Genomic DNA, 13,793 nt, shown 5'->3' with positions numbered 1-13,793 from the left:
TTTTTCATTAGTAATAATAATAAAAGATAATTACTGAGCCTGCCTGTCAGATATTCCAGACAACAGTACCTCCTCTTAATTAATTGCTAATTAAGCTATGAAAGAACTGAAGTGTCTCCAGCATGCCCTTACTTTATTAAGCTGTGGAAAGTCTTTGTCAGGGAAAAGGAACCTAAATAGTCTAGACTAAGAGCTTCCCTGGGTTAACCAGCCTGGTGAGTGCTGAGGGAAGAAGACGGCCCACTCTGGGTGGGGGTCCTTTAACTGTATCATCCAGTTGTGGTGCTGAGAGGAATAAACGAGGGAGAAGGGAGAGGAACTAACAAGTTTTGAGTTTTGCCTTTTGCTTTACACTGAGCCAAGTCTTTTATATACATTGACTAAGTAAGTCTTCACTGCAATCCTGTAAGGGACTATTATTATCGCCATTGAAGAGATTAAGAAAGTGCATGATTGCAGGCTGTGTTAGTTACATTTCTCCTCGCTATGACAAAAGGAACTCAAGGAAGGGTTTATTCTGGCTCATAGCTTGAGGATGGTCTCTCGTGGCAGGGAAGGCATGGTGTCAGGAGTGTAAAGTGGCTGTTCACGTTTAAGTCTGCAGTCGGGAATCAGAGTGAGATGGATGCTGGTGCCCATCTTGCTTTCTCCTTTTACACAGTCCAGGACCCTAGCCCATGCATGGGATGGTGCCATCTACATTTAAGACGAGTCTTCCTTACTCAGTTAAAACTTATTCACACACCCAGAAGTGTGTTTCCATGATGATTTTAATCCCATCAAGTTGACAATCAAGATTAAACCAATCACATAGGCATTTAGTAAATATCTTTTTCATAAGCATGTGGCTGGCAAGCCAAATTCTGTGCTTTCGGTTTGTTGTTCTAGAGAGATACAAGAGATAAAAATTACTTATTCCATGCCTTGGCTGTTATGGGCAAAGCAAAAAAGCATTTGTGGTAGCTAGTTTTCAAATGACCCCCAACTGATCTTTGCTATCTATTATTCATGTCCTTGTGTAGGCTTATTCCACGTTAAATGGGTATAATGTATATATTGGAATATTGTAGAAATGATGAGAAGGGCAATCATAAAAGATATGTGGCTTCCATCTTGCTCTTCCCTGTACTGCTCACTCTGTAGTAAGCCATCACCACGTTGTAGGGATGCTTAACTCATCCTGGACAAGCCCAGGGAGGAGAAACTGATACCCCATATGACAACTAGCATCACTTAAATGAACCGTTCTGGAAGTAGATCCTTTTTCTTTTCCTTTATGGGACTATGACCAATAAAAACTTCATTAAGGACCCTGAGGCAGACCCACCCATATAAATCATTTCTGAAGTCCAAACTGATCTATGGGATCACTAGCTTTGGGTTAACTTTTTACACATCAGTAGAAAACAGACTGAGAATTCATGAACTTCCATACTCTGCCTACTGAATTGCAACCTTGCCAATACCAGTGGGTCAGAGAAATCCTCTTAAGAAATGTTCACATTTCTATGCCTGAAAGTAGGGATACAAAACAAGTTATTCAAGGTCCCTCCTGGTAGGAGACCTTGTGAGTGTAGAGGAGGCTCTGAGTCAGTTCACTAATGTAATGGTTTCCTGAGGCTTTCATTTTGTCCTTTAGATGATGATGCACAATTTGTTGATCCTTCACGATCTGGTCCATTGTTCAGGGACCAACTGCTGGGAAAATTGAGGGGAAAAAATGAATTGATCATGCTTTTGGGCATTGGGTAATTTTGTCTGGAGTGATCAGCATCCTTGGAATCAATGGCCATTCCTGGAACATCAACAGCAGTTAACCAGACACAAATCCACACCAGTCAAGCTCAAGGTTTATATGAATACCAACATAAGCTGAGCTGTTGCTGTCAGCTCTAAAACCTCAGCAGTGTTTGATCGCTGTGTCTGGCTTGGCAGGTGCTTTCTTCTGCCCATGTTTCACCTAAGCCACAGGGGAGAAGTGCTCAGAACTTTGGAGAAATTTTGTGATTGAAGTCAACATGGCCTCTTGGACTGTGTTCTCTGCCCTATGAAGATGCTCAGATCCTGCCTGGGCAGTTAGGAACAGGGAGCCTATACTACAAAGTCAAACCCTTTGGGTAACTGAACTTACCTTCAATATGAGAGGGTCAGCATTTGATGAGGAAGGAAATATAAACTACCTATCTTCTGAACATATTCCATAGATAAAAATTTTTCTCAACTATGAACTATTACAAGTTGACCCTAGAAAATGCTGACTAGAGAGGGAAAAGCACAGGCACATGACAGATGAAAGGATGCACTGAAGGTATGCACCATTTTACTGAAGTTGCCCGGTCAGGTGCCTTGCCTTTTGCTTTTCCAGTTGCTTGTGGTGCTGCTCCTCTCTCCCTCAGAGCCCTCTGGAAATTGAAGGTTCAGAACATTTAACAACATAAGTCCTGGTGTGATATTTACCTCAGCTAAAGGTTCTGTCTCTAGAATTGGCTGCCATAAGAATATTTGCCTCTGTTGTGATCTAGCATCTTCACTTCCTGTCATAATAATCATTTACTTGTCTCCAACTATATGAAAATCTGCCTTAAGATAAGACCTTTGTGTGATATCTTAGAGCTGTACAAAACTGGTTAATCAAATTAATTGGGCCTATCAGTGAGGTAATATGTGTTATATCACAAAGGCTCACGTATTCGGTTCATGATGAATTTTATTCTAACAGAACAAATGCAGCTATGACTTCAGAAAAACTGGCTCATACTGGCTCAAATTCAATTTGGTCACCCCTCAGCCCATACTTTAAAACCTGCTTAAAAATTGGCTAAATGACAAATTAAACACCCCCCCTCCAAATTGGCTAAATGAAACTGGGCATTGTGGTGCATGCCTTTAATCCCGGCACTTGGGAGGCAGAAGTGGGCAGGATCTCTGTAAGACTGAGGCCAGCCTGGTCTACAAAGCAGGTTCTAGGTCAGCTGGGGCTATAGGGAGACCTATGTAAAAAATAAAAAAACAAACAAACAAAAAACCCTGGTTAAATGGGAAAAAAAACACAGTACTAGACTATAGGAACCCAATGTATTAGTTTTAACCTTCTAAATTAATTTTTCGTGTATTTGGTACATGCCTCCATAAGGGACCTGCCCGCTGTGCTACAAGTGCCCTGTCTCATGGACAAGAACTCTTTGAGGGCAGGAGCTGTATCCTCCAGTGTCTGGCACAACCTCCACTAATAACCACTATGCACCCACATTCACATATGTCTGTATGTGGGTGCATGACTATGAAAGGGAGTATAGAAGAATGCATTTCACGCAGAGAAGACTGCCCTGAAAATACCTTGATGGATAACATTATCTCATGTTACAAGTTGTGAGCATATGTGTAAATAAACCAGGAGGGAAATGATGACGGTTGTATGTTTGGCCAGAGAAGGTTGCACAGTATTTCATTTAAAAGCTACAAACAAAGGTATCCTGTATTTCTGTTGTAGATGCATCGTTAGGTTCAAATGAGCGAAAAAGAGGAAGTGTGTACACTGTTGGTGCTGTGAGACAACTATCCAATGGAGGCACCTCCTTCACAGACACTGGGAAGGCTGGCTGTGTTCACAGCTGAGCCCTTTTTCAGGAATCGCTTGTTGGCCAAAGAACTTCTTTTGCCCAAAGTTGTGCCCACCCCTCCCTAGTGACAGCTCACATGCAAAGACTGATCCACATAGGGTCCAAAGGTCTGGATGTCTTCTCAAAGCAAGACATCCCCGGAGTAGCCTCTGGCCATTTCCATGTCCTTCTACTCCCAGCTCAGTCTGTTTCTTGGGAAGTGAAAACGAGATGGGAGAATACAGTCCAGTCTATTAAAATGTTAAAGACTGTCTTTATATTGATTCCCTTCTTACAATATGCATGCATCACCTTTATAATTTCAAGAATATCAAGTGATGAAATTAGAAACATGATGAACATGTTAGCAGAATGGGTCAATGACTATGCGTTACCTGTTTGAAAAACAGGTAACAAAATAACATAGCAAAGGTATTTGGAGTTAAATGAACTGAACTGAATGGGATTTTATCAACACTTTCAGTAACTTTGACTTAGTTGGGTCAAAAGAGATTAGACCAGCTTTCTGAGACCTCACAGAAAGAGTGAAGGGGAGAAAGCAGAAGGTAGACAAAAAAGGAGATGGAATTTTAATTTCATAGTAAGAGATTGTTTAATATTAAACAATACTTCAAAATAGGTTGAAAATTTTGGACAACTATCCAAATTACACCTTAAAATGATCTATAGTTCCTTCATTTAGTGAGCAGATAGATTCTAATTGGAAGAGGACAATGCATGCATTTACAGCATCTGTAGTCTGTGTCTTGGGTACCAGCTAACCCTTTGAAGACTACTTCTACTCCAATGATGCAGCCTCAAAATGCCTGCCATCCCACTCTCCAGGCAACCAGAGCATTCACCAGAGATAGGCACAACTTGCCATTCCAGAAGTAGATGATCTTTACACTTCTTTCTACTCTGGGGGTTCTGAGAGGGACTCTGGGGAAGGCAAATTCATCCAAGGACAGCTTAGCTGAGCAAGTCTATGGCTTAACTGAATGACTACTCCTTCCTCCCTCAGATTCTAGCCAAGTTTTACAAATGTGTCCTCTTTAGGCATCTATAAATGAGATCCCTGAGGCTCAGTGTTCTTTCTGGAGAAGGCTTAGCATCATTTGTGAGCAGGAAGTCCTTGAAGGCATAATTATCGCGTTATCAACTGTGTTGACAGATCCTTGAGAACTGTGTAGGGAGAAGCTTGATCCAAGTCCTGCACAGATCCCCTGATTTAAAAGGCAGACAAATGTGCAGGAGCTTCCACTTGCAATAGATGTCCATGCTTGCGATGGTGTTTTTAACTGGAGAGAATTATTCTGCATACATTTATTCATTATTTGTTGAGCTTTCCTGTGTTGGTACTGTGCTTGGACAGGGACTAAATAAAGCCAGGAGGAGGACAAAGTTTCTGACCTTGGGGAGAATCTAGAAAGTCCTTGAGAATCTATAGGGAAAACTGGCATAAAGAAAGAGATTCTACTAGTGACTTTCATGCTGTAGGAATGTCCAAAATACTGATAACATTAAGGGCAAAAGGGGGCTCAGTTTGAAGGAAGGGTTTGGATGGGAGGCTTCCTGGAGGAAATGTCAAACATTTGTTCTAATAAGATCTTCTAAGAGTTTGCTATAATCACATTTCTGAATTTATATTGATTCTATGGAGTTTTTAAAAAAATAAATATTTATCATTGTATCACAAAGTTATGAAAATAATTGATAAAATTCTGGAGAGGAAAAAATAACAACAATAAGCAACAATTTTCTTTCTTGTAGAGAGCAGTATGGTTCACCTCTAAATTTTTTGGAATAGAAAGGGAAACTGAGGTTCATATTTTGAGGCCATAAATATATTTCTTCCTTTTTCAGGTGTCTGCATCCTTTAACTGTGCAGAGGGGCAGATCTCTTCTAGAGTTACGATTAACGAGCATACCACCAAGAGAAAATATCAGAGACAACACCACAGAGGTACTGTTTGCTATAAACCTTTTATCATCAGTCAATCCAATGGCCAGCTTGAGGCTTTCAGTAGTAACTATATATTCCCAGGGTCCTAAGACTTTTGTCAGTGAAACAACAGCCTGGGGGATAGTCTCCCCGAAATGAGCTGACCAGCAGCTCAGCTCCTCTGGGCTCCACATAGTTTCTGAAATCACTTGAGAAACTAGGTACTAAGATTTGGGCTACTCATAAAATATTTCTGAAATGCATTTAGTGATGCAGCTGGTAATAAAAGTATGTTACTGAGCTCAGTCCCTCCAAGAGGCTAGACTTGTTTCCCAGCCCAGCACGCCCGTACTAGGCCTGCATGAATCACTGCTAAATTATTCACCAGGCTGACTCTAAAACTTCTAGAGTTCTAAAACCTCTAATAAAGTATTATGAAAAAAATATCCATCTCTATCTCTATCCATAACTATTTATACGGCTGGAGGAAAACCTGTCATTTTATTTCTTTTAATTTAAAAGCTTTCCTAATTCCTTTCTCCTACCACATATATATGTCTAAAAAATTTTCAAGTTGAAATAATATTCTCTAAGAAATGGTCCATAGGAAAGGCTCTGAGGATTCACAGAGGTGACAGGCACAATGAATATTTCGCTCCCTTAGTAACTTTCCAAGGTACTCAAACCTTATTCACTGAATTGGGAACTTTTCCAACAGGTGTGTCTGGGTTTTTTGTAGTGCAAAACAAGGAAGATATATCCACCAGCCTTCTCTCTGTTTTTTTTATACAATTGCTAAAGTTTGTTCAGAAATAACCTCATTTCTTCCTGAGACTCATTGTGTACATGACATGTTCTCAATAGCCCTCCAGGTACTATAGAGACAAGACAGGTCTTGTCTGAAGCCCTGCATTGGCATTAGCCCACAATGTCCTCAGTAGCACCCTGCCTGACTTGGGGACAGTTGACTACAAAGTACTCCAGGCTGTTTTTAAAAATTCTTTGAATATTGAAAGTCATAAGAAACATTATCATATTAAGCTGGCTGACAGCCATTCACATTTCAGGGTGAACTAGTGAATTCAATACTTTTAAGTTACCAGTTGGGTGAGATCAAAATCTCTGAAACCGAGCAGAACTGGAACAGTTTGGACCAATTAGGCAGCAGTAAAGGCTACCTATCACAAAAACATCATGTATTAAGATGGTAATGGTCTTACTTACAGGCTCTGTCCTCAGAAAAGACATGTATACAGATACAGGAGTAGTTGGCAAACCATTTTCAATGGGGTACGATTAAAGCCTCCATCCAAAGGACTTCCTGAGTAAGGGTTCAATGCTAACAGAAGATTTGGGGTACTGTCTCCCTACTCTAAGTAGATGTTGAATCAATGTTTTATTTTACTTTTGGTTTTTGAGAATTTCATATACGAGTACTGTATTTACATCATTTTCACCCCTCCCTCTCCTTCCTCCAACTTCTTTCATACAGACACCCTCCCTCTCAATTTCTTTTTCTTGTTTTTGATCTCTCTCTCTCTCTCTCACACACATACACACACACACACACACACACACACACACACACACACACACACCACACACACACAATGCACTTAGTCCATTTAGTGGTGCGCATGTGTACATGTGTTTAGGGCTGACCACATGGATTAGATAACCTATCAGGGAGTTCGTCCCTATATAAAACTGATTATCCTTCCCTCAGTGTCCGTTGACCACCTGTATCTCTTCATCTGAGTTGGAACCCTGTGAAATTTCCCACATTCACATTTGCATGTCAGTTGGTGCTGTCATCATGAAAGTCTTGTTAGGCTGCCATATCAGGGAGATTTCATAGGTGCAGCTTCCCTATTATGTCTACAGTGCACTGTCTGGCAGCAAGTGCCCTGGTCCTCCTGCTCCTACAATCTTTGGTTTAAATATGAGAAGAAATATTAATTAGTCAAGAGCACCCCATATCTCCATCTAGTCCTATTATCTGAGGCTTTTGGCCAGTGTGTTTAAAGGATGAAATAGGGGCCCCTATGAATGAGACCCTGAGGTAGCCGGGGCGGGGTGATTTGCAGAAAACAAGCATTAGAAGAACACACAATACACAATACTGAAGACAAGTGTCACCATTTTATTTGGAAATAGCATTGTTTCAGCAACTAGTCATTGGTCTCACCCTTGGAATAAGCCCACAGACTGAAGCAAAGAATGTTTATAAACAGCTACATGAGTCTGCTGCTTAAAGCAGGGCCAGGGGATGATGCCAGATTTCATTCATGAGAGTCTTATCTACTCCAGGATTGGGATCCATTTCAGTCTAGAGCTGGAGGAAGCTTCTTGGTCCAGGAAGAATCAAGCCAAGGTGAAAGTAGGAGGCTACCTTGCCTTCAGATAGCAATTGTCAGGGGACCCAGGCAGGGATGGGGAGTTCTGCCCAGTCCCTTGAGGGTAGAACATTTCAGAGGTCTGCAGGACACCTATTCAGAGGTAGTTCTCAGAAGCACCAGTTGCTCTGTCATTTATATCTGAAAGCCACCTCCAGGCATAGACGCCAGCTCATCTTTTCCTGCCAAGTCTTGTCACATGTGCACAGTGGACCTCTCAGGAGAACATGGCTTATCCAGATTAACTTTCTCTCCCATACACTTACAAACCTCTTTTGCTAAAGGAGCCTGGTACAAGAATCATAGGAGTTACCAAACAGGAAGGCAGCCAGGTAGCTCTATGACCTTTTGGTAATTCAAACTGAGGTGAGCTCACCAGGCTGGTCTGAGCTGCCTGGCTCAACACACTTCTATCCCACCCTCAGTCCCTGTGCATTTGCAAGCAGCTTATTTTAAGAGCTGATTAGATGAGCCCTTAATAACATTAGAACTTAAATGGCCCCAGATAGGCTTTCAGCTTCTTGCCAAATTGAGATAAATGTGATATTTGGGGAACTGAACAACCAGCTTTGTGGTTGCTCTGGACTGCAGATGGTCCTGAAGCATTTTGTCTTCCCTTCTGGCTAACTGCAGCCTAAACGTGGGTTTGTTTTTATCTATCAGGACACTTTCATCTCCAAAGGTCTAGGATTCTGTGTAGATGGTCTTGATAATTATGCATTTTCAAAGAAAGTTAAGTTTAAAATGAGGGACCCAGAGAGAGTTCTATCTTCCAATTAGGGTAATCTACAGGAAAACCTCTCTGTGCCCCCATACCCTCTGGGAACTTTCAGTTCACGCAACAACCTTTCATGAGCAACTACTATTTAAAGTCATTTAATTCAGAATTAATGCTCTTAATGCCAGACTTTGGGTGAGAATAATATAAAATGATAAGCTATATGAACTTGCCATTGCATGAATATGTTTAGCATCTTCTGTAACTCTTATGGCTGGGTTTATTTCTAGGAAAGACAGCAGAATGAGCAAGTAAGTAGCTGTAGCTTTCCAATTGAATGTGCTTCTGTGATTGTGGGGGTCAAGTAAAAGCGGACTCGGAAAGGGGAATAAAAAAATCAAAGGTAAATGTAAATCAATGGTCTAATGTTGAGGCAAATGTACTACAAGCAAACAAACAAAAAATGACTGTCTTTAAATCCTGTCTTTCCTCAAACATATCCCATACCTCCATATCCCCAGAATATATTGAAATTCCTAAACTCATGATTTGCTTTTCTAGATGTGGGTACTCATTAAAGAATACTTCATGAGTTTAAGCTTCCTTTGGAGGCCTACAAGCACAGCCCATGGAATAGCTCTTTAAGCTTTTCAGAGGAAACAAAAGTTTGAGTTTAACCTTGTTCTTGGGTAAGGAAAGCCCAACTGTGGTGTTTTCCTGAAGGGAACCAAGGAGCCTTAAGAGCCAGCTAAGAGAAGGAGAGGAACTTGAGGCTTGGACATCATGATGGGCAAACCACTCCTCCTGCTTCAGGCCCATGAATCCCCAGTTCATTCCAGCCTTCGTGGATCATTGAGGGGTTTCAGGAACATGCAAACTGGCTGGGATCAGAAACCACGGTTGAATGGGCGTGTTTAAAGTAAAGCTGTTGTGGTTGCACAGTTCAGGTCCTGGATCAGTGTTTGACTCTATTTCTAACTCTAATCAGTCGGGTCTCAGAGGCTGTTTGATGTAGAGGTGAAAAGGAGTATCACAAATCTCAGCCCCCATGCTTAGGCCTGTACCTTTAGGAAATTAAGCTTTCATATGATTATGATGCATTTTCATGAAGAAAAATGACCTAAAAGATCATTTCTCATTATGGTACTTTCTAGTATTGTATTTGTGTTTTCATCTCACTATTATGGCTGCGGGAAACATGCTAATAGGTCATCAGTTTGCCTGCCAGCTCCCCTCTTACCTGGGGCTTTATGTAACAGGCTTTGTTTCTTTTCATGTCTCTCCTTCACACCTCACTTTGTCCTATCTCTGCAGATAAAGTAGCCTTCCTCCCTGCCAAGGTTCACTCTTCCTCTGAATCTTCAGTCCCTGTCTTCCTTTTCTCTAAATCCTGAACTATCCATTGTCCTGTTCCAATCTTTCCTTATTTATATTTTCTCACTTTCTCTAAGTTCTTTTCCTTCGCCTTAGAGACAAGCCTCATCTCCATCTAAACAAACAAATAAAAGCAGGTTTCTCATGATCTACTGAAACTCTATCACCTCTTCATATTCTAAACTCTGGAAGAATATTCAACATTCACACTTACATACTCAGTCTTTAATCCGATGAAAAAAGGGAGTGTCCTGCTCACCCATGCAGCAAATCCAGCATGACTTGCTAGACATGCTGGATATTCGTAAATAGTATGTGCCATGACCAGTGTGGCTCCTGACCACAAGTGGGACACACACTTGTAAGAAAGGCAAGGAGGCCTAGGCCGTACCCCAAATTATAAGGCATTAAGGTAAATGGAAAGATGATGCTATGTATGATGGAGAGGCAGGATGAGAATCATCAGCCCTGTCTTCAGGACAGGAGGCAGCCAGGCAAGTTCATAGGACTTTTCTAAACACATGAGGGAAAAAGAGAAAAGACCAAGTCCATCTAGGAAAAAGGAACAGCACAGGGAATGTCATCGCGGTTACTAGGCTCCAGGTAACATGAAATGTAGCCAGTACTGTGCATTCAGTGGGAAGACAAAGTGTTGCTGAGGTTGCAGGGAATGACAGATGCCGAGACTGTATGTGTAACATCATGACAAACTTTAACTCCTTCTTACAGAAAGTGGGAGCCATGGGGATGCTTAGAGCTAAGGAGCTGAACAATTAACTTGCCTTTAGAAAGATCACTATGGAGCAGCAATGCAAGGGGGCATCAGATAAGAAGCTGGCCTAGCAGTCCAGATATAAAGTGACAGGGCTGAACCCAACACAACATTGCACATGAATACAGGCTCCAGCCTCACCTGCTCCATCCTCCATAAATCCACCAGAACAGATGGTTCTCTTCTGCCCTAAACCCCCAGAGCATGTGTTGTATTTTTCTTATCAACTTGTATTACACTCATTTGTTCATTTCTTTGCTATTCCTGATCAAATTGTATTTCTGTCTCCCCATCTTCAAATTACAGTACCTTGCTCATCATGAGAACTGAAGGAAAGGTTATTTAGTTGAATTGAATTTTGAAGAGCTTCAAACCATGAATAATTGAGGAATCAGCCATGTATAAGGCTCATCATTTACATAATTATGTAAACAAGCTGATAAAAAATGCTATTTTCCCCATTATTTTTATTATCCCAGAATGCCCTGCTACCTTCGCAGCTCTTTGTGTTTCAAGGAAATTTTTTTAAAAAGTATTCTGTAAGCCACACAGTGACAAAGCTGCTGCTCCATTTGCCTCTCCCCAGGTGAGGGAAGTGGCCGAAGGAGGGAGCACATGACTGCATTGGCTGAGCATAAAGCCATGTACCAATACTGAGAGCGATGCAGCCTGAACAGGCAGAATTGCAATGCACACTGCATGATGGGACCCACGCTCAGAGTCCCGAAGGTCAATGTGCAGATACAAATTGATTAAACTAAGAGCTTACTGAAATTGCCTTCCAACATACGGATGAGAATTGATTATAAGCAGGGCTTATATTTATGGTGAAAAAGCTCATGTAAAATTACCCTTTGGCATATCATCAAAGCAAATTTAAATTGTTTGTATTTTTCCTCAAATGAAAATATCTATAATGTAGTTTTAAAATATGTTGTAAGGAGTTAAGTGATGCTTGTAATTTTGTGATTGAATTTCTTTATGTGTAAGCCCTGTTGGCCCCAATATCTATTTATCAATTTATATCTATCATCTATCTTTTATCTATCTATCTATCTATCTATCTATCATCATCATCATCTCTTTTTCCATCACCTCCCACCATGCCAATCCAAAGTCTGCCTTGTCTTGTATGCTACTTACGTTGTCACTCAAATGCTATCCCCAGGTTCCTCCAGAAAACAGGAGTACGGAGTCCCCCAAGCCTGGACCATGTCTAGTATGTTGTGTGATCAGTGGCTGAGTAACACTGACCTGTGGTATTTAGGTGGCAGAGAAGGGGAGAGGTGACAGAGTGAGTTGGATGAAAGGAAAGACAAGAAAGAGGAGAGTAAATGAGAGAAAGGGGTAGAAGTTGCAGCTACCAAGTCTTTTGAATTATTTTGTATGAAATATAAAGCTCTGCACCTCTGGCCACAGAAAGGAGAACAGATCGTGCTTTCTGCCTGCAGTGCTTAGCACTGGTCAAGAGGACAGTTCTAAAGCCAGAAGGCAGAGGATCACAGTGCCTGACACGATTACCGGAACTGTTTGTATTTCTGTATTGAAAGTTGAAACAGGACAAATGTCAGAGGATGCAGGGAATTGAAGATGACCAAAGAAAACCTCATGACAGAGACTAGGCCATCAAGCTGAGCATGGGAAACACAGGTGATATGTGCTCAGGAAGGCCATTCAAGCCTGGAACCTGATTGTGGGGGGGAAAAAGAGTAAAGAGGAAGAAAGAGAAGGGAACATATAGAGGATAGGTGACCAATGCTGTTATGGAGCTGCAGTGCAATGAAGACAGCTGCTTTTTGTCTCCATGGGCACCTGTGCCAACCTTGAGACTACCTTGGCCAAAGAGCAGCACTATAGGACAGGAAGTATCTCTGTGGTCCCAGTCATCCCTGTGGAGCCAACCTGCTTTGTCTCCATGATGGCATAGCAAAGCAGTCTTTCAGCTTGAGAGGAATGCTGCTTACCCCGACAACCTCACACCTTTTTAAAAAACCTTCTCTAACTGACACAAAGTAACTATAGATATTTATGGGATTCAAAGTAACACTTCAATACACATATACAGTGTGTAATGATCAGAGTAATTGGTATATCCATCACCTCAGACATTTATCATTTCTTAGTCTTGGGAGTTTTCAAAATCCTCTCTACCAGCTATTTTGAAACATTCAATTAATTGTTGTCAACTGTAATCACTCTACTAAACTACAGACAATTAGGAGTTATTCTTCCTATCTAACTGTACCCCTGAACTCATTAGCATCCCCTCTCCATCCCTCTCTCCCACCGTTCCCAGACACTGGAAACCATTATTCTACTCTATTCGATGAGATCAACTTTTCAGCTTTTACCCTATACTTAACATAATGAGACTGACTTTGAAACCTGAATTCCCAGTTAGAAATACCCCCCCCACACACACACACACACACAGACGCTCTACAACAAATGAGACAGTTCATCAGCTGAAGGGCCGGGGAGCCTTTGCAAGAGATGGAAATACGAGTGAAGTAAGGACAATATACTAGATGCATTTCAAGAAAGGTCTACGACTACCTGAAATCTACTTTGAGATCTATTGTAAGATTCCCTGTGGACATTACTCTCTACCTCACCTTCAGCACCAACCAAATTTTAAGAAAACAAAAAGCACTGGTTCCACAATGTTGCCTGAAATTTTGTCATTTGAAATGCATTCTTGTCAAGGTGGTCCCTGCTAGATTTTTCTTTTGAGAGGTAGGTATACCCAGAAACACTTGTTTATACGTACTGAAATACTAATGACTTCAGTAGATCCTTTTCTATTGTCTAAAAGCCTCTGGAGGAGGAAAGGACAATGAAGAGATAGAGAAATGATGATAGAAGAGGGAAACAGCTTTAGGACATAGTGCTCCCTCCAGGAAAGACAGAACTAAGGGTAATCAATATACATGGATATGCATGGTAGATGGCCTGGTTAGCAAGGGAGTGGAAGGAGGGGTAAAAAGAG

General features: G+C 41.3%; 1 protein-coding gene across 1 annotated transcript in view; it reads left to right on the top strand.

The window, feature by feature from the left end:
• Window positions 1-13,793, top strand: part of Tnr (tenascin R) — a 443,513-nt gene that overhangs the window by 233,040 nt on the left and 196,680 nt on the right. Inside the window, exon 2 of the mRNA XM_008826107.2 lies at window positions 5,466-5,565. The gene's annotated coding sequence lies outside the window, so the exon portion shown is untranslated. The remainder of the gene's footprint in view (window positions 1-5,465; window positions 5,566-13,793) is intronic.

Source organism: Nannospalax galili, unplaced genomic scaffold (genome assembly GCF_000622305.1).
Source record: "Nannospalax galili isolate Female #2095 unplaced genomic scaffold, S.galili_v1.0 scaffold429, whole genome shotgun sequence".
Lineage (NCBI taxonomy): Eukaryota > Metazoa > Chordata > Mammalia > Rodentia > Spalacidae > Nannospalax > Nannospalax galili.
The sequence above is the reverse complement of the archived record's forward strand: the minus strand, read 5'-3'. Positions and strand labels throughout refer to the sequence as shown.